This window comes from Delphinapterus leucas, chromosome 15 (assembly GCF_059928025.1).
Source record: "Delphinapterus leucas isolate spDelLeu-1000000601 "Yukka" chromosome 15, BTC_Dleu_Yukka2, whole genome shotgun sequence".
Lineage (NCBI taxonomy): Eukaryota > Metazoa > Chordata > Mammalia > Artiodactyla > Monodontidae > Delphinapterus > Delphinapterus leucas.
The window spans coordinates 45815040-45836815 of NC_143143.1; the positions used below are offsets into that span (position 1 = coordinate 45815040).

Sequence of the window (21776 nt, forward strand, 5' to 3'; positions counted from 1 at the left end):
AAATGAACATTCTGAATTGACATGGGAAGGAAGTACCAATGTTACACATCACCTTACTTATAAATAAGACAATAGTATCAGGCGTTATACAAAATAAAGAAGGGCAAGTTCCTGGAAATATGTCAAAAGAATTTATAATAAGCAGTAATAACACTAAAAGGGTTATTTTTTTATTTAATTTATTTTTTAATACAGCAGGCTCTTATTAGTAATCTATTTTATACATATTAGTGTACACATGTCAATCCCAATCTCCCAATTCATGACACCACGACGATGACCCCTTTCCCCCCTTGGTGTCCATATGTTTGTTCTCTACATCTGTGTCTCTATTTCTGCCTTACAAAGCGGTTCATCTGTACCATTTTTCTAGATTCCACACATATGCGTTATAAAAGGGATAATTTTTAAACATCCCTACCAATTTACAATGCAATCTACTTATCCTCACACACGTGAGGTATGCTGGGGATAATGGTTCCTAATAATTACTTAACTTCTATTTTTCACTATATTAAAATTTTCAAAAATCAATCTGTACTTTTCATCCTCTATTTAAATTTAAAACACAAAATTAAAATTTTTGTTTTGGCATATAAAACCAGTCATTGCGGTATACATAAACGTTTAAGTTTGGGAACTTAATTAAATAGAACTGTCCTCATTTTAAGTCAGTAAAGGTCGTAAGAAATAGACCAACTTTTAGTCCGAATTACTTGAAAATGCTTTGTAACTCCTGCTTCTCAGTCTTACCTGTTAATCTGGATTATAAACTTATTTAAATGATGTGAGTAACAGTAACTAATCAACTTTGATCAAAAAAGAAATTTTGTCATTAGAATATTATAATGAAAATAAATGACTTGCTTTGGCTAACCAGTAGCACTTAATTTCAAAAACAGTAACAAGAGAATAAGAACGCTTTACCAAAATGCGACTATGGAATAGTTTTAAATTGCATATGAAATTTAAATAGCAGAAAATAAATCACTGAGAGAAAGATTTTTGTTAATTGTCTGCTAAATGTCAAGAGTATTATTTAATGTTGAGAAAATCCCCAAATGTTGATTTCAACTTTTAATGACTTTAAACAGTATTTAAACCCTTGTCAGATAATGTTGAAGATGATATCTTGTGATCAAAATAGGCAGAAACCTCATTAGTGAGTTTATGCAGATGTTATTTCACAGACAAACCTGGCTTTAAAGTGAGAACCGCTACGACATATTAATAGAACGAGAGGATAAAGGGAGATTAGGTTGTATTTAGCAAAAAACAAAACAAAACCACACAGACACACACACACACACACACACACACTAATATTGTTTTTGTAATAACAAATAAGAATTGCAACAGGATGTCCCAAAGCAGGTTCAGTAAGATATGGGTTTAAAGGTCAATTAAATTTGGGGATCACCAGGTGAGATTAAGTCAATCAGTTACCTTAGTGTAGGGTTCCTCTGGACACTTAGGATGCTACAATGAATTGTGAGTCTCCACAAGGCAGGGGGGTGATGAACACAGAATGCTCTGTTTCCAAAATACATTTGACTAAACCTAAGGTTTGCAGAGTCCCTCATGGGCCTAAGTTTCCACAGATTAACCTGCGCCCTGTTATTCCAGGGCAGTTTTGGCACCACCCCCCTTGCCATTGTTGAAGGTGAAATCTATGTCTTTCGTTTCTTTTGTTTTATTTGTTTTCTTAGACCTCATTCCCAGTGCCTCTGTCCATCAAATACCATATAAAAGAGCAACAGGATATGACCTTGGTTTCCTTATTTTGTGGATGGAGAAGGTCAAGAATAAATGTCTCTTGTCCAGGTCATAAAGATGTGTCTACTTTTGCCAGTGAACACAGGGCTTAGGGGCATTAATGGGAAGAAAAGAGAGAGAGAGAGAAGTCCATAAGGGCAGGAAATAATGACATAATAAATAAATGTTTCCTTTGCTTTCTCCCTTAGCCATCTTTCTCTGCAAAACTTACATGGAATTTTTGAAAAATTATTCCTTGCATTTCTTCACTTCTCCATTTAATTTAAGTCTGAGGACAAAGAGCCAATAAAAGAGCATCCTCAACATCAAAATATTGATCTGTTGGTTATGCTCTGTATTAAATTTACAGCATCCAAGATCAAGTGTTATTATCGACCAATATCACAACCTCTCAGATCCACAAACCTGTAAGGCTCGAAAGGAAATTTTCTTCATTATTTTAATTGTTTATAGTACTTATGGGTGACTCTGACACACCAAGGAGTTCCCCCTTTTCCTGTTATAAAATTCAGTCAGGAGGCCTGCTTTCTGATTCTAGCTGCAGCCCTGACTGGTGGAGTAACCCAGATGAAGCCATCCTTTCATTGGTCCCTCCCTTGGTTTCCTCATCCACAAAATGAATCGGCTGCTTAGATGATCTCTGTGGTCTCTTCTGTGCTTGTGGCATCATTAGTATTTAACCTTGTAATGGAGCCAGATGGAGTACAGAATGACGTCTGGGCAGTTAAAAGGACTTTAAACACTGTTAAGTGGCTCTCAAGCGTTTTGAGTATGAGGATCCTCTTTTTCATATCAAAAGTCTTATGGTCTACCCTTTCACAGTAGTAGTTTCAAAATCCACTGATTGAGAACAAGTTAGAGAAAAACAGCTATTAAAACTTCAGTGATACTTTGTATTAATTTACATTTTATTAAACACAATACAATCTTCAGAGCGGACATATGCACGTGAGATACACGAGATACATGCATTCAATTTATGCAATTATCTTGCACATGAATTTGTGGATTCCATGGTATAAATAAGATAATGTAAATAGAAGTGTTTCATCTGATGCCTGGTACACGCAGACACTCAAGAAATACTAATTATCAGCAGCAGCGGCGTCCCAGGCATCCTGAGCATACAGGCAGGAGTGGCAGTTACCTTTCCTCTGGTGTGGAAAGAGCACCAGACTGTAAGCCCTAAGATCTGACTATAATTGTCAGAAGTCCCAGATCTGTCACTAACCAGCTGTTGACCTTGGGCAAGTCATTCTTCTCTTTGGGCTTTGGTCTTAAAACCTAAAAGGAGTTGAATAAGATGGTCTCTAAGATTCTTTGCAGCTCTCAAATACAATCCCGCTTCTACATGTCTATCAAGAATTAAGCTATAGGTTCTGAGTAGTCTAATTCACTATTTTCCAGACAAACGAACATCAGTCATGGTTCAATTTTCTCCAACATGCCTATACAATGAAATGCACACTGGCACCATTCCCAGAGAGAGTGGTTAACCATATCTTTCCAAATTACAAATGTAGACTCCTTTTGGTATAATAATTCTATTTCTAGGAATATATTCTGTGGATGATATGCTTGGAGACAACCTAAATGTCCATCAGTAGGGGACTAGTGAAATAATTGTACATTAATACAATGAAACATTATGCTTCTGTAAAAAGGACAATGAAGGTATTTATGTATGAATATGGAAAGATATTCAGGATATATTACTATGGAAGAAAAAGAAAGAGACAAAGAAATAGAGAAAGAGAAGGAAGGAAGGAAGGAAAGGAGGGAGGGAGGGAGGGAGGGAAGAAGGAAGGAAGGAAGGAAGGAAGGAAGGAAAGAAGGGAGGGAGGGAGGGAAGGAGAGAGGGAAGAAAAGAGATGCAGAAATGTTAAGCATGGTACCATTAGTGTAAAAATACCTCCACAGGTGTAGAAAAGAATGCATATTTGTTTTAGTTAATATATGTATAAAATATCTCTGGGAGGATAAACAAGTAATTAACAGCAGTGGTTAACCTATGAAAACTACAAGGATAGGGCCAAATATGAGAAGAAGACACTTCACTGTTTACTAATATTTTTGATGTTCAAATTATGTGAATGTGTTACCTATACAAAAATTAAATTAAGTATTAAAACAAAGATCATATGGTTAAACCAAGTTCCTGAATTCCATCTACCATATTCCTACAACATATAAAGACTGTTAATGTGCTCTCTAAAGATGATCTTATATCACTATAAACAAGAAAATACACTTAAAAATATTTATATAATTTCAAGGGATTTAAAATAAGAACTTCACTAGGTATATTTTTCTTTTATTTTGCTACTCTCAATAATCTCTTTATATAAAACAATTATTTTCAGGGTTTAAATGGTAGGGAAAATGGCATTTTTTACCTATATGGCTTATATCTATATTTAAAGTTTTACTATAATTTTAATATGCAAACTGAGTCCTAGATACCTTACAGTGAATATGTAGGACAGGAACATATTTCTCAGGTATCTCAGTTACCAAAGAATTTTGTATAATGGTCAATAATTTTTAGAGATGAAAAGGACAGTAGAGAAAATTTAATCTATTTTCCCTTGCTCAGTGGATCCACAGGAGAAAGAATTATGCCCAAAGTCACAGATCAGTGTGGGGAGACACACCATCACAGAGACAATATGATTATGAATAAACTTTTCCCAGTGTGGCTACTTATTGAAGGAAATGGCATACATTTGTATATATGAAGTTTGTCATGCTTATCATGAATTCCATTACTTTAGCCTCATACTTTGTATACATGCAAATTCTGATTGGCTATTGCTGTGCAAGAAATTACCCCAAAACATGATAACTTAAGACAACAACAACGCTTTATTATTTTTTATGGCTTTTCTGGATCAACAATTCTGAAATGGCTCAACTAGGGGGTCTGGCATGGAGCCTCTCATATGGTTGTAGTTGGGTAGTGGCTGGCAGTGGAATAGTGTGGGTTCCAGCAGCTAAAGGCCGGCCTGCCAGACATCTCTCCCTCTTCCTGTGGTCTCAGGGACTTTCCATGGGGGCCAGTTTGGGTTTCCTTACGGAAGCCTCAGAACAGTCAGCTTGCTCACATGACAGCTCAGGGCTCCAAGACCAAGTGCGCCAGAGGTGGACGCTGTGTTATCCTTTCTATCCCAGCCTTGAGAGCGACACAGAGTTACCACCACTGTACCCTGATTGGTTGCAACTGTCACAAAATTCCACCCATTTCAAGTGGAATCATGCAGACTTCACCTCTTGACGGGAGAAGTAGCAAAGCATCTGTGGACACGTTTTAAAACGGGCACAATGAAGGATTCACCAGACACCTGGGGCTTTTTGGGGGTTAGCATGTTTATCAAATACCAAGTGTTGTGGTAGATAAATAAGATATCATAGGAAAAACTGATATGATTATTTCCATGCAGTCATTCATGAAAACAGTATGGAGGTTCTTCAAAAAATTAAAAATAGAACTACCATATGATCCAACAATTACACTTCCGGGTATTTATTCAAAGGAAAGAAAAACATCTCAAATAGATATCTGCATCCCCATGTTCACTGCAGCATTATTTACAACAGCCAAGATATGGATATAACCTAAGTGTCCATTGATGGATGAATGGACAGAAAAAATGGGTTTTATATATATAAACAATGGAATATTATTCAGCCATAAAAGTGAAGGAAATTCTGCCACTTGTGATAAGATGGATGGGACTTGAGGGCATTATGCTAAGTGAAATAAGTCAGAGAGAGGAGGACAAATACTGTATGATCTCACTTACATGTAGAATCCAAAAAAAAAAAAAAAAAGCCCAGCAAACTCATAGATACAGAGAACAGATCGATGGTTGCCAGAGGCTAGGGGCAGGAGGGGATGCATGAATGGATGAAAGAGGTCAAAAGGTACAAACTTTCAGTTATAAGATAAATAAGTCCTGGAAATATAATGCACTGTATGGTGACTATAGTTTCTAATACTACATTGTATATTTGAAAGTTGCTAAAAGAGTAGATCTTAAAAGTTCTCATCAGAAGAAAGAAATCTATTTCCAGTATGAAGTTCTCAGACCTATTATCTTTATAAGTCAACTGCTGATTTAATTAAAAAATCACAGCTAGAGAAAGACTGAATATGAAATTAATATGCTTATCAATTGTAAATACAATCTAATTTGGAGATCACAGTACGATTGTAGCTCCTAGACAGAACTGCCTGGCCCAGCACCAATTTTGTTGTTTCTTCTGTCTTAAAGTCTGGCAGAAACTTGTAGGCAAAGGAAAGGGCAGGGATGGCTGTTACAGAATCAGCATCGTGTCTCACTGTGAGCAATGAAAATAATGTTGTTTCCCTGAATTGTCCAGCTCCACATTCCAGAAAGGAAGAGCAGCCTTCAGGCACTTGAAGCCCTTTCTTACACAACTGAGGAAAGCCAAGAAAACAGCAATGCGGTCTATACATTTAATCAACATCTCAAATGCGAGCCCTGGAAGAGGTATGCAAAATGGGATGGCAGGTCGTTTTGTACTTTATCTGACTAAAGTGTGGCAAGACAAATCGAGCCTGATTTTGTTCATCTATTTCTGAAATCAATCAGCCTATAAATCAGCTCTATGGTTTTGAAGCTATAACCACCACCTTGTGCTCCCCCCACCTCGTTCTATCCTGGGAAATTAGTCTGAAGTCTATAGAAGAGGAGGGTAGGATGGAAGGTTGTCTTTGAAGGGGGTGCCGGAGGGAGTATGTTTTCATTTCCAAATGTGTAAATTGAAAAACGTGCAATTGGAATGCCAAATAAATATTGAAAGCAGGAGAATCATTTACTAAGATTCGATCGGACTTCCGCGTGACAAAACAAATGCAGCAAAAACATTCTGCGAAAAAATATTAGCATAATGAATTTTAAAACAACTGAGGGAACACATATAGGTTGCTCTCATCGTTTTCCATCTGAGAAGCAACTGTGCTACATTCAAACTGTTAATGAAGAGTCAGACCAAGAGTAGAATCAATTACACGTTGCTTTCATTCACTCCACTCTTGTATTCATAAGCATAATCGGTCCATCTAACAGACTGCATAATGATGTTGTGCCCTGTCAATCATATTCAAATTGCATGAATTTTAAGGAGAAAAACCAATGCACGGAATTAAATGGATTTTCTTTTCTAGAGCTACAACCACAAAACCAAGCACTAAAAGTATTATTTGCAAATCTTATTGGCCAATTTATATGATAAGCACCACCCATCTGCAACCTGAAACAAAATACTTGAAGTTCGGTTAATGGGAAATTGAATTACCACCTGATAGCATTACAAAGTAAATGCTGTCTTTTTGCTCCATGTAGGTCAATGTTTTCAGAAACACATTTTCAGAGCTTGTTTTTTATTATATTTCAAGAAACAATCAATTGTCCATAAGATGTTCCTTTTCAATCTACAGCAGACATCAGTTAGATTGGATTTCAGCTGCAGCATGTTTCTAAATTTGGATTATTCTCTCATACATTTCTTCAGCTGCATGTTTGATTTCTTTCCATGTTCAGAAAGACTAGTCATACGGCTTTGTGCATGAGTTTGGGATAAGCCAGCACTTAACAATGTTATTTTCTAGTGCATTTTCCTTTGAGTCTGTGAGTTGAGCCTGTTTTGTTAGATTTCCCTCCAGTGTTCTTGGTTATAAAGGGCTTCTAGTTCACCCTAGTTCACCTCTCTTAGCCTCCTTGGTGCTGTGGTTCCCTAAATAAAATGTCTACGTCTATGTCTACGTCTAAGATTAAATACACAGTAGCTAAACACCATTTGCATTTTACAGCTGATAAAGGCACACTGAATGCACTGTCAAAGCTTGAAGGAGTACACCCAGCTCAGTTTGAGGTTTGAATCCCATTTTTACATTAAAATGTGACAGTGTGGCCACGTTTCGGGCATCTTGTGCTGACAATATGTTTCATGTTTCATTGACTTCAAAGTTGTGAAGTTTTAAGCTTAAGTTGTGAGGGTCAAGTTTTAAAATAATACTTGAGCAATTTCTACCAAAATGTTATCCTCCATATTAAAAAAAAAGAAAGAAAAGAAAGAAAGAAGGAAGGGGCAAAGCTCATTTTAAATTTTTTACTAGCTCTACCTTTTCTGCCAAAGGTTTATTTTAGGTCAGTCCTATTGATGGGACTGGGTCCTATTTCATCTGGACACCTACACATAAGGGTCTATTTGCAATAATATAGATTGAAATTTGTATAAAAGGGATATCCTGTGGTCAGCCATTTATAGAATCTTGGAGATTCCACAGGGTATTGGGGGCATCTGCATTACAATAGTGTTATTTCCAACAGAGAGGGGTCTCAGAGAGACTGTGGGAAGCTGAATTTTCTGCAAAATTCCAACATTTCACCATCATTTTAGAATGAACCAAAAGAGAACACATCCTAGAAGGAAGTGAGTCAAATACATGGCATTTCTAATACTTCAATAGCAGGGTGAGAGGAGGTGGAGGTCCGGATAGACAATATGACTTTTTCAAGGAAAATAATAATAAGGTCTTTGTTCTGGTTCAAGGGATGGATGGCAATTGGCAGCCTTTTCAGAGAGATGCAAAACCAGTACTTTATGAAGACACAAGGGGAAAGTAGGCTTTAAAAATTCTATGTAGTGAGTAAAAATAAATGAACGTCAGTCCCCTCCACAGGGTAACGCTACAAATGTGGAATCTAGGCTGGGACTGAAGTGTGCAGAGGGGTCAGTGTGCTTGTTTGTCAACAGCCTTCCTTTATAGCTCCCTTGCCACCACAAGTATGGACTAGAAAGGCTTTTTTGCAATCATTCACTTAGTCATTCTCTCCTTTTTTAAATAAATAAATCCACTAAGTGCCAGGTACATAAGGTAATTGCTTTGTTCACTCACACCAAACATGTCTTGTGTTTTTTCTGACTACAGGCCTTTCCTGGTGTCAAGAGAGCACCTCCATCCTTGCCTCTCAAGATCCTTCCCATCCCATGAAACTCAAAAAGAACTGACCTTCCTTGAAGATATGATCCATGAACCCCACTACATGAACTAAACTGAACTCAATTCTCCTCTTCTGGTCTCCAATAACACTTTCATTTGACCATTTACATGACTTTTAACATGAACATTTCTGTACACACAACTAAGAAGATTCTATCAGTCAGAGCTCTCCAATAACACAGCATTCTGCCTGAGGAGGCAGGGAATTTCCTGTCATCAGAGGCAATCAAATATGACTATGTATGCATCGAGATTCCTTCTAACTCTGTGATGTTATTCTGTGTTTCCTGTCTTCATGTGGAGACTACGCTTCCACCGCAGAAAACATGACCAATCTATGTCTGAGTCTCCTGGCAAAGCCAAGAACTCTATGGGAACAATTGCCTAATAGATAATTAGTGAATTTGTGAGTGATTCAATAAAAGTTGGCCTGATATAATCAATCTAATCAGAGATGATAAACTGGATTAGAGGAAACAATGAGGTGAAATGGACAGACTAGACTGAGCAAGCAATGGAATGTAGTTTGACTGGTTCAGATCATTCAACATACATTTTTATAGAACTAAGAATCTGTTTCTTCACAGAAAGACTTAGCAAAGCCTGATCAAAGATTTCCTAATAAGTGCACTACAATTTAAACACACACACACACACACACACACACACACACACATACACACAATTCTAATACCATCACACTTTTTAGTAAAAGCTATAAGATTCTTTCCCAAGACTTCCAACAGAAAAAAAAAAAGTGTGCAGTGACTCCTTTGCCTTTTTCTGCAAGAGATAATTAAATGCATTTTTAAAATGTGTCACTTCCCTCGTCTGCACATGGTTCATTTTAGAATAAATTGGCTTTGTTCTAGAGATTGGTTTTGGCTCTCAAATCACAAAATGGAAAATTGCAGATTCTCTACATGTCTTCTCAAAAAATTAATGGGATCACTTTTCGTGTTTCTTTAAAAAGTGACATTTGGGTATAATGAATCCACCTCTCCATCAAAATAAACAAGGTTTAATTTCTCCCTGAGACCAGTACATTCATAAGACTCCACTGGACTACAGCTACTCCATACATTTACACCTGTACTCTCTTCTGGGTTGCACTTTCATGGTATAAACATCCACACAAGGCTCTACATCTAATTTTCTAGAGGAACAGTTCTATTTAGAAAAGACAACTGAGAAGGACAGAACATTTTAAGAATGAGATTAACATTGATTCTAAAAGAAAAAAATACATGGAAGTTTCTATACTATGAAGTTGCATTTTTCATGAGTTCACTTATACGAATTCAACAATATGAACAAGGGGTTAGGAGGAGTGAGAATGACAAAATATTTAAATAATAAGGACTATTTCACTAAACATTTCCACAATGAGTGTATGCTCTCGCATGAACATGAACTTACATTGCTGGACTCCAAGAGATCAGGCTGCATTCCCACCTACCTCTCAGACATGATTGGCTCTTTGTGCAAAACAGAAGCTGTTTTCAAACTTTTTGGTTTTGGAACCTCTTTATACTCAAAATTAACTGAGGACCTGTGAGAGCTTTTGTTTTGGTGGGTCATATCTATCACACAAGAAAACAAAAGCACATATACAATTAACTATCAGGAAAATGATGCTATCACATGTCATGTAACCTCTGGAAAACTACACTGCACACTCAAGAGAGAAAGAAAGTGAAAAATGCAAATAATCTCTGAATATTATTATGAACATGGTATTGACCTCACAAATCCCCTGAAAGAGGTATCCCTAAATCACGCTTTGAGAATTGCTACACTAGAGCTTCTTTCTGTGCAGATCTAGTAACTAAAAATAAATATTCCCACTTCTAATGGAAAATTGGCACCATTAACTACTTCATCTGGTTCTCAAGTTTGAAGAAACAGTGATCTCTTTAAACTCTATAGGGAAAACCAGACGTACTGGTCTTGTTAAGAAATGGTATTTCTCTGTTTCAACTTTTGTATGAGTTAAGGGATTTTAAAAGAGTAATCTTAACTGAATGCAATTTTTGTCTTTAGGGTATAAAGATTCTCAATCTTTAGAACTTAATTTCTCTTTCCACTTCTGTGAGGCAGTGATCAGATCATTTCTACACGCCAGCTGCTTGAGAATAGAGATGCTCTTCTTAAATAAGCAGTTTGCTTACTTAAGACTAGTCCAGATCTAGTAACTAAATACAAATATCCCCTAAATATAAATATCCAGTCCTAGTAACTAGGACTCAAGGAAGAAAGTCTAAGATGACTGCTACCAGATCAGTTGATTCTAGTAGAGAAGAAAATGGCAGGCACAGCTTTTTAAACAAGAATTCTACCAGACATCACAGGGTAAAGCAAAGACAGATCCTTCAGGATCATGCATTCCCAAGAGAAATCATGACAACAGTTTCCTTCCTTATGCTTCCTTCTTCATAGAATGAGTTGGAAGCTACTAAAGGGAAGGAGACCAGCTAACATTAAACCAGGTTGGCAGGAATGAGAAAGGACACAGATAATTCAAGAAACTTAAAGGTTCTGGCCAGTTTTGATGATGGTTTCAAGGTGGGTGGGAGAAAAGAAAGGGAAGAGTTAAAATTCATCCAAAGTAACTCCACTCTGGGTGACTGAGGGGACGACAGAAATGGGGAAATCAGAATATATAGTAATTGAGGTCCAACTTATAGTAGTGCTTGTCAAGTCTTCTAAAAATCTATCCTTAACATAAAAATAAAATGCAGAAAGGGGACAAAAATAAGAGAAGGATTAGCAAGACAAACAAACAAAACTTGTACAGTTGAAGGTAACTAACTTTCCTGTATCAAGGTACTTTTTTTTTTTACCTTCTTCCTTGCCTATTTTGGGTCTGATATAGAATCACTCAGGGGAAGACAAAATATCACTGAGCCTTTCAAACATGATTCATTGTGAGGCTGAGATTCAAAGATGTGCCTCTGCAAGATTATTTAGTGGAAACCATTAATGTAAAACCACTCAAAGAAAACCAAGAGTTCTTTCCATAGTAATTCAGATGCTAACAATGGAATGTTTACCTGGAAGCTTTGATAATTAAGCAATGAATACCAGATTTTAAAAGAAAGAAATACATGTAAATAAATAAATAACATCTGGTGATTGATTCTCTAGTAATATATTATTGTGTAGGCCAATGAATAAAAATTCCAATTTTTATTTGGAAATGGGGTCATGCTTGCGTGATATGAAAATATGATGAGAGAAACAGGCAGAGTAAAATAATGGGGAGTTTATTATGAGTAGGAAAATATATTATAGAGAAGTATCTAAAGATGGTCACTAGAATGTGTAATTATAATCAGATAGAATGATATCAGGGGACTATTACTCAGCCATAAAAAGAAATAAGATTGAGTTATTTGTAGTGAGGTGGATGGGCCTAGGGTCTGTCACACAGAGTGAAGTAAGTCAGAAAGAGAAAAACAAATACCGTATGCTAACACGTATATATGGAATCTAAAAAAAAAAAAATGGTTCTGAAGAACCTAGGGGCAGGACAGGAATAAAGATGCAGATGTAGAGAACGGACTTGAGGACATGGGGAGGGGGAGGGTAAGCTGGGACGAAGTGAGAGAGTGGCATGGACAGAAATACACTACCAAATGTAAAATAGATAGCTAGTGGGAAGCAGCTGCATAACACAGGGAAATCAGCTCGGTGCTTTGTGACCACCTAGAGGGGTGGGATATGGAGGGTGGGAGGGAGACGCAAAAGGGAGGATATATGGGTATATAGGTATATGTATAGCTGATTCATTTTGTTATATAGCAGAAACTAACAAACCATTGTAAAGCAATTATACTTCAATAAAGATGTTTAAAAAAAAGGAAAAAAAAAGAATGATATCAGGAAAGAGCAAGAAAACAAGTCTTCACATCCCAATGGAAAATCCCACTCATGAACTGGGTAAACTTGTGGGAAGTTTACCCACAAGTTTTTACTGAGAAAAGTAATTTTACCTTTCCTCTCCTCTCTGTAAAAACAGAATAATATTTATTTTTCAAGTTCATAATGGGGAATAAATTAGCCACTATATGTGAAAGCATCAAGCACAGTGCCTGGCATGTAGTAGGTGAACTCTAACTTGATTGATTATCGTTAGTACTTGTAGTTAATTGTATTCACAGTGTGCATAAATAGGATAACAATAAGCTCTTTCATATTTAATCAGTATCTCATCGTTACACTCTCAAAATTCATAACTATTCATAGAAACCGATTATGTCAGAATTTATATTTTACTGGCTTCTTTGCTTCTACTATTTCTTGGATCCCTGGTTTTCTCTTTCTTAAACTCTTTTTTTTCCTCAAATATTTGGGTAATTCTTTCAGAGATGGTCTGTAGCTGGGAATTTTCCAAGTCACTAGATTTTCAAAAGCTTTTAGTTCATTCTCATTTCTGAATGTTAGTTTTCCAGCATATATGACTCTAGGTTCAAATTAATTTTTCTCTCAGAATTTTGATGATTTTGCTTCATTTCCTTCTACCACGAAAAAAAGCTAGTTTGATTTTTACACCTCCATAAGTTGAGTTGGATTTCTTTTCCTCCCCAGAAGTTTTAGGAACTTCCAATTTATACTTGGAATTCTGAATTCTGTCTAGGTTCTTTTAGGACAGGAATGCTTTTTTCTCTTTTAGTTATGAAGTTATTACTACTCTTTCCTTTTCTCCATTCATTCTAGAAGTCTTAATAGATGGGTTATATATGTCTGGGAGTAAATCTCAATTGTTTTTACTTTCTCTTAAATATAATATTTTATCTGCTGCACATTTTAGACTATTTCTTTGACTTATTCTTTGCATCAGTAAGTTTTCAGCTGTTTCCTTTCCATTATGCATCCCTTCATTTGAAATTTCTGTTCTTGTTTTAACTTCCTGGAATTTTTATTTCTCCCTCTCTTGTTAGAACATCTTTTTCTAACTTCTACATGTATTGAATATAATTCTTTTCTCTAACAGCTTTTTTACTGTATATAAATCCTTTTGTTGCCCAGGCTAATACTCTGTTATAGCTATCTCTCAGTGGATCTGAATTCACTTAACATACACCTTCACACTTTTTTTTCTTGATACTTCTAGAGACCCATACAAATTATATGCATTTTCATCACATTGTTATTTATAATACAAATAATTAATCCCTTGTCAGGGCATCTCTAATAAGAAAGAAAAGTATTTGTAATGTTGTAATTGATGACTGAATTATATAAATAGACATTTTAACAAGGAATGTATTTCTCATGCAGCTAACAAAAGGATTATAGAAATTGCTAAGATTTTCACAGTTTTTTTTAATGTTAAAAGGTATGATTTTATTTTCCCAACATGATAAAACAGCATATGCTTCCAAATTGCAAACACACACACACAAAAACACACAGGAAAAAATAAAGAGAAAAAAGAGGAATATATTCGGTGTTTTCATGACTCAGAACATATCCATCCATATCATTCTAGCTATTTCATAGAGCTTCTTTTAGAACTGATGACAACATTCCAAACCAGACCTATTTTAGACCCCATTTTTAATAAATATTATACACTTTAAATAAAAATGGATTACATGTTTTCCAGAAGAGAATAGTTCAAATTTGAAGAGTTGTTTTTAGATACCTAATTATTATGCATTAATTACAAATCTTATTTAAACTACTTAAACTAAAAGCAATATTTATTTCTACCCTCACTAGTAGATCTATATGCCTTGTTACACACGTAGCTGTCCAGAGATATTTAAAGCAGAAACATATCAAGCAGCTGAATTATTTTCTAAAGCATCCTTGCAGTGCAGCATTTCAAAAACACAGAAGACAACATCAATAACATGTTCTGATAGGGTTTTAACAATTTTACTGCTTATTTCATTCTGAAAGACTAATGTCTTAGTTCTCTCTACTACAGTAAATGGACTGCAAGACACTGCTGTATAATAAAGAACAACAAAATTAACCTAATGGAATTATCATTGACAATTTTATTGATGAAATAGTACAAAAGTTTCCATAGGATTGAACCAAATATATTTTGTTATTTTTTGCCTTTTAATGTTCTTATTAAATGGAGAAAAAGTCATAAAGAACACACAGATGCAACCAATTTATAGAATTTCACGAAGACAACTTTGGTCCCTTTTCAAATGTATACTCTGGGCCTAAGGATCTATCCATGAGGTAGGAATCCCTGGGATTCCCTCAGAGCCCTCACTTAGGTTCTAGAAGCTTGTGAAAGGCCAAAGTCTGCACATGCTGGAAGCAAATGATGGCATCCCTCTAAATGGCTCAAGTCACCACTGTCCTGGATACAGCCAGAGAAGAATGAGGCTGTATCTGGTCTTGGCCTGGGAGCTGGAGTAAACACAAAAGGTTAAAGGAGAAATAAAAGGTTCTTCCTGTTGTTGAAAGAGAAAATTTCCCTTGGACTTTTCTTGTGCTAGAAAGAGCAACTTCCTTCCCAGGACATGGCTGATTGTATTTGTAGCTTCTGATAAATCTGGCTTTATCATATCATTCCCGTGAAGGCTCTATGGGCTCATCAGAGGTATATGGCCTCTCACAAACCACAAACTTTTACTGATATCTTTCTCATTATTCTTTATGACATGCTCCTGCCAACTTGTATGAATGCCTTCATTCAAGGAATAAGGCTTAGAACCAGAGGAGCCCACACCTGGACATACAGTCCCTCCTATGCCAAGGCTTTGGCTTACCTTCACTTTTATGGGTTTCCCTTACCATGAATTTTCCTACCCAGGGTGAACTCTGTCTATATTAGAACACTTGACTGAAAATAAGAGACCTCTGAAGGCAGTTCTTTGGCAGGAAGACCTCCCTGTAGATATTGCTTTTGGCTACAGGCATGCCCTTGTTGGGTGCCCTCACTTAATCCTTAACTCTTGCTAGGTCAACAAACCACCTTCTCCTTTTGCACCTCCTAAGATATCTGGGGCAGTGGTTCTCAAACTTGAGAGTACATCAGAATCATCTGGAGGGATTGTTACAACCCAGGTTGCTGGGTCCTACTCCCAGAGTTTCTGATTCAGTAGTTCTGGGATGAGGTGGAGGTGGGAACAAAGAATTTGCATTTCTAACAAGTTTCCAGATGATCCTGGTCCTGCTGGTCTAGGAACCACATTGGTCTAGGAACCAGTTATTAGTCTAAACCAATAGTGGCAACCTGTAGCTCTCTTACAAAAATTCTACCCATGATCTGCTACTTCAATTTTGACTTGGCACCCAAGAGTCTGACCTTGATTTGTGCCGAATGGATTTACATACCAACTGCACCTCCAGCTATAATCTTTGGTTTATATATTGTGTTAATAACCATGTTCTGTTGACCTGTATGGCCTCTCCTGACCTGCCATGCTCATGTGTTACACACACTAATGACAATCTATAGCTCTGAATGTTTGCATGTAGATAATACAAAAGCAAAACTTGTCCAATCTCAGCTCTAGTTCTCATAAATTATAGCAAAGAGCTACAAAGGTAAGAACATTTTGGACAAATATTGTAGTGCAAAGAGCTCATTCTGGATTAAATGTCAACAGAACATTAATAACATTAATTGAGGCATTGATTGAAATTATTTAAATTATAAGAAGATCAGGGTGTGTGCACAGTAACTGAGAACAGTGTTTAAAGAAAGCATACTTCTGAGTTAAGCCAAAGAACAAGCAGGCCAAACTGAAGAAGACAAGTTTAGTTAAGTAAGTAATTTGACTTTGAATTGATTCAAAGAGGGGTCAATGAAGGGATTAAGAAATGGTTGGATGGATACTGTCATACAGAGTGAAGTAAGTCAGAAAGAAAAAAAACAAATATCATATATTAAAGCATATATGTGGAATCTAGAAAAGTGGTACAGATGAACCTGTTTGCAAGGCAGAAATAGAGACACAGACGTAGAGAACAAACATATGGACACCAAGGGGGTGGGTGGGATGAATTGGGAGATTGGGATTGACATATATACACTAATATGTATAAAATAGATAACTAATGAGAACCTGTTGTATAGCACAGGGAACTCCACTGTACAGTAGAAACTAACACAACATTGTAAAACAACTATACACCAATTAAAAAAAAAAACTTATGTGAAATATATGTAAATTCCCATTTATCTCATGAGATTCCGTGCATTTCTTAAGAATAAATTCTTCAGAGATGGGGAAAAAAAAAAGAGAAATGGTTGGAAAGAAGATATATAAATGGCCAATAAGTACATGAAAAGATGCTTACCATCCTTAGTCATTAAGGAAATGCAAATCAAAACCATAATGAGATACAACTTCATACCCACTAGGATGGCTATAATCAAGCCAGACAATAACAAGTGTTAGTGAGTATGTGGACCAATGAGAATCATCATACATTGGTGGTGGGAATGTAGATGTCACTTTGGAAAGCAGACAGTTCCTCAAAATGTTACATATAGAGTTACCATACGACCCTGTCACTCCACTCCTAGGTATCTACCCAAAACAACTGAAAACATACGCCCATATAAAAACTCATACATAAATATTCATAGCAGTATTATTTATAATAGCCCCTAAGTGGAAACAACCCAAACGTTTATCAATTAATGAATGAATAACCAAATGTATACCTAAAGAATGAAATACTATTCAGCCATAAAAAGGAACGAAGTACCGGTACCTGTTATAACATGGATGAATCTTGAAGACATTATGCTGAGTGAAAGAAGCCAGTCACAGTAGGCCAAGCATTGTATAATCCCATTTATAGGAAATGTCCAAGCTGCCGAGGAGGAAGGGGTGGTGGGTGGGCAGTAACTACTAAGGAGTACAGGGTTTCTCTTTAAGGTGTTGGAAATATTCTGAAATTAAATAGTGGTGGTGATGGTTGTACAACTCTGTAAATATACCAAAATCACCGAATTACACACTTAAAAAAAAAAAAAGAAAGAAAAATGGTTTTGGAACATGCCAGGAAATTCAGGCATGGGGTAGTTAATACATATTTGGTAAACTGCTGTCTGAATACCTGAAATGGCTAATTAATTAATATTGACTGTGTCCAGAATATGCAAAATCATGAAAAGCAACACTCTAAAATGAGACTTGGAAAATGGAGTTTGTCACCCCATTACATCTGTCTATGGGGGTACTTATTGTGCAACTGGGAAGGCTCAGGTTGAACTTTTCGATTAGTATCCCATAGGACAGACCCTCTATGACTTCATCTCCTACCAACAACTATCAAAACACAGATTAGCAGAACTACTTGCCACTCAGAACTGCCCACGAATCTAAGGACTGAGAGCCACTTCCATTTTTCAAAAAGCTTGCCTGAATATTTCACTGCAAACTAGTCCATTGTCCAAGCACATAAAATGTATGTGAAGATCATAAATAATAAGCAGAGGGAGATAAACTCTGCTTGGTATCACAAACATTCAGTTCTCCATCAGATCTGAAGTCTTTAGACGTAGTCATGTTACCCAATCACAGGGCCTTCACCAGAATTACAAAGATGCCATACAAAGTATAATGTTTTGTTTCACAAATAAACTCTATGGAGAACCATCTTTTCACGAGAAGACTTCACTTCAAACACTTGTAGGCAAAAGTTACCATCTTCTTAGGAAGTGAAGAAGAATCCTTCCCATATCCTTCTAGCAGGATTTTCAGAGTCTGTATGTTTTGGCCCTAGCTTTGTTTGCCTTCGTCAATAGGCAAAAGTCAGAGGTTTTTTAGGTCCGTTTATACATATGCATGTACAGTCAGCCTCATGGACAGGACAGAATAGATAACTCCATTATGTATATTAAGAAATGTTGTGGGGACTTCCCTGGTGGTCCAGTGGTTAAGAATCTGCCTCCCAATTTGGGGGACATGGGTTTGGTCCCTGGTTGGGGAACTAAGATCCCACATGCTGCAGGGCAACTAAACCCATGCATCGCAACTAGAGAGAAGCCTGCATCTGCAACTACTGAGCCCATGAGCTCTGGAGCCCGCACGCCACAACTAGAGAAGCCCTTGTGCCACAACTAGAGAGAAACCAGCCACAAAGAGCCCACACATCGCAAAGAAGACCCAGTGCAGCCAGAAAAAAATATTGTGAAGATTCCTGCACTCACTGGTGAGGTGAGGGGTTTGGATACATCTCCCTCCCCATCTCTCCTCCAAATCTGAGCATAGCCTGTCCTATGAAAAGAGAAGATTGGACTTTCAGAGACACTGAGATTATATGAAGAAAATAACAGCTATTCTTCATTGAATTCTCACCATGTGGCAAATACTGTTCTAAATCTAGGGCTATTTTAATCTCTCCATACCTTTGGTATTCACCAAGACCTAGTACTGAAAACATGCATAAAAAAGCAAAGATGATCCTGTTCTGGATGAAGATTGAGCAGATGGACTTCTCCCTGTTCCTCCTGTTAAGTGTAGCTTAAAACCTTGGAAGTTGTACATGAAACAAATATAAGAAGACTCTGAAAGGTGGTGAGAAAAAGGCAGGCATTGGGACTTAAGGACTGACATGGTGGTGAATTCACTGGGTTTTCTTTTTGCTTCATATATCCTGGATTGGGTGCTGGAGGAGCCAGGAACCCGGAAATGCCACCAAGAGGAGACCAAAAAAGCTCCAAGAATGGCCTGCTTTTTCTAGCCAGAAAACCAGGAAAGGCCAACCTAATAAGACAGAAAGACAATAACTGTCCTACTCCAGACAAAACCATGGCTCCATCCTGCCCCCTGTCAGCAAAGGCCAACTGAGGAGCCTTGATTTCCACCCCTGCCCAGCTATCATGAGGTACTCCCCATCCAAGTGGTATCAGAGGTTGGTGAGTAGGAAGTCAGGACTTTCATCCCTGAATGGTGATAACAAAACCCCTCCCCACAAAATGTCAGTATAAATCATGTGGAGATACTGGGCTTCCACCTTCACTTGCCCTGGAGTGGTGTTAGGGGATACCATGAGGAAAGCTGGAACTTTTACTATAATTCTTCAGTCCCCCCACCACCCCCGCCACTGCTGTGTCAGTGGAGGATAACTGAGGAGCAGTAACAAGGCAATCCTCCTTTTCCCAGCCTGAAATCCCAATTCTATCCAGCAGAAACAAGGCACATCTCCCTCCCTGGGGTGTCAAAGGAGGCTGAGAAGGTAACCTGGACTTTCACCTTCACCTGGCAGTAATGAGGCAGCACATCCCTTCCCTGTTGGGGTATCAGAGGAGGTCTCCTAAGACAAAAGGTTTAAATAAGATCCAGAGTCTCATACCATAAAGGATACAATGCAAAATCAATCATTATACCAAGAACCAGGAAAATCTCAACTTGAATTAGAAGAGATAATCAATAGACTCAACACAGAGACAATAGATGTTAGAAGTACACAACTAAGATTTTAAAACAACCATCATAAAAATACTTCAATAAATGATGATGAACATGCTTGAAACAAATGAATACATAGAAACTCTCAGCAAAGAGTAGAAGATATAAAGAAGAACCAGATGGAAACTTTAGAACTGGAAAATACAATAGGTGAAATAAAAAACTCAGTGACTGGGCCCAGCAGCATAATGGAGAGGACAGTGGAAAGAGTCAATGAACTTGAAGAAAGAACAATAGAAATTAGTCTAAACAACAGAGAGAAAACACTTAAAAAATGAACAGAGCCTGAGGGACCTGTGGGACTATGAGAAAAGACCTAACATTGGTATAATTGGCATCTCAGAGGGAGAATAGAAAGAAGATGGGGTTTAGAAAGTATTCAAAAAATAATGGCTGAAAATTTTCCAAATTTGGTAAAATATATAACCAAAGGATCAAGAAGTTTAGTAAATTCCAAACCAGATAAACTCAAAAAAATTCATGCGAAGACACAGCATAATCAAACTTCTGAAGACTAAAGACAAAGAAACAATCTTGAAAGCAACAAGACAGAGACAAAACCTTGTCTACATAGGAGAAAAACAATTTAAATGATTATGGGTTTCTCCTCAGAAATCATGGAGGCCAGAAGAAAGTGATGAAAGAAAAGAACAATCAAACATAGAATCCTATTTCCAGCAAAATTATCCTTCAGGAATGAAGGAGGAAATAAATCATTCTAAGGCAAAGGTAAACTGAGAGAATTTGTCACCAACAGACCAGACCCAACCTACAAGAATGACTAAAGGAAGTTTTTGAGACAGAGGAAATAATAAAGGAAGACATTTTAGAGCATAAGGGAAGGGGAAAGAATAAAAGAGAGAGCAAAAATATGGAAGAATGGATAAGTAAACTGTGTCTGAACTAATGACAAATAAACTATTGTTACATGTGGCAACATGAATGGATGTGACAGCCTTCATACTAAACAAAAGAAATTTTGAGGCAGGAGATAGATGGACCTCAGGCTGAGCCACTGGAGTCTGTCCCCTGTGGACAGATACTCCAAAATAGCAAGAGTGAGAGAGGAGCTGAGCCCTGCCCAGATAAGAGATAAAGAGACCACATATTTCTCATCCTCAAGGTCAAGGAGACCTTCCCGACTATACATGTGTAGAAAGGCTCCTCAGGGGCCAAAAAGTGAGGGGGCGCCACCCCACAGTAGGTGATGTCAACCTACCCATAGGCCTCTTCGCTAGAATCCATCTTGGCTAAGAGACGTGAACGCACACAGGGGAGGACCCTGAGATAAACCAAATACGAAGTCAGAGCCAGGCAAAGCAAGACGACTGGCCAAAGGAAACCTGGAAGAAATGCCCCATATAAGTGATTCAAACTACCACGAGGGCTTGACTCTCTCTGAGCCCACCCATGTGAGCCTATTCACACATTCTCTTTTTCCTCCTAATAAACACTTTGTTTCACTACTTTCCGCCTCTTTGTGGGAATTCATTTCTACAAAGCCGATGCGCCAGAGCCTTGTCACTGGCCACAGGTCTAGTGACTAGGATTCAGCGCTCTCACTG

At 37.3% G+C, this 21776-nt stretch overlaps 1 protein-coding gene across 1 annotated transcript in view; it reads right to left on the reverse strand.

The window, feature by feature from the left end:
• The window catches only part of MACROD2 (mono-ADP ribosylhydrolase 2), a 1987750-nt gene that overhangs the window by 806205 nt on the left and 1159769 nt on the right, over positions 1-21776 (reverse strand). The window lies entirely within an intron of this gene.